The sequence below is a fragment of the Priapulus caudatus genome, unplaced genomic scaffold (genome assembly GCF_000485595.1).
Source record: "Priapulus caudatus unplaced genomic scaffold, Priapulus_caudatus-5.0.1 Scaffold3053, whole genome shotgun sequence".
In the NCBI taxonomy this organism is placed as follows: Eukaryota; Metazoa; Priapulida; class Priapulimorpha; order Priapulimorphida; family Priapulidae; genus Priapulus; species Priapulus caudatus.
The window spans coordinates 11,637-12,396 of NW_014580114.1; the positions used below are offsets into that span (position 1 = coordinate 11,637).

General features: G+C 44.2%; 1 protein-coding gene across 1 annotated transcript in view; it reads right to left on the reverse strand.

The window, feature by feature from the left end:
• Positions 1–760, reverse strand: part of LOC106819259 (high-affinity choline transporter 1-like) — a gene marked incomplete at its 5' end in the record, with an annotated part of 12,256 nt that overhangs the window by 3,927 nt on the left and 7,569 nt on the right.

Consider the following 760-nt stretch of genomic DNA (forward strand, 5'->3'; position numbering starts at 1 on the left):
GAGAGACGTGATTGATGATGACGGGATTACTATGATAGAGTATCATTACAATCCAGTGGGTTGAGGTCCATGATCACACTAATGGCGCCCCCCTTTAGATAGATGCTCGGGACCGAGAAGAGACGATGTGCTGATTATGACGATTACTATGATATGGAGATCATTATCATCCAGGTCCATTGATTCACCACTAATGCGTCTCGCCCTAAAAGAGAGAGATGAGACGATGACGATGATGACGATACTATGATAGAGATCATCAATCCAGTACGTCCGTTGATCACACTATATGGTCGCCCCTAGAGACGAGAGAGAGAGTAGAGACGATGACGATGATGACGATTACTATGATAGATGATCATACACATCCATCGTCCATGATCACCACTAATCGGTCGCCCTAGAGAGACTGATGAGAGAGAGACGACTGACGATTGATGGATGACGATACTATGATAGAGATCATTACATCCAGATCCATGATCACACTAATGGTCGCCCCTAGAGAGAGAGAGAGAGAGACGATGATGATGATGACGATACTATGATAGAGATCATTACATCCAGGTCCATGATCACACTAATGGTCGCCCCTAGAGAGAGAGAGAGAGAGAGAGAGAGACGATGATGATGATGACGATACTATGATAGAGATCATTACATCCAGGTCCATGATCACACTAATGGTCGCCCTAGAGAGAGAGAGAGACGATGATGATGATGATGATGATGATACTATGATAGAGATCATTACATCCAG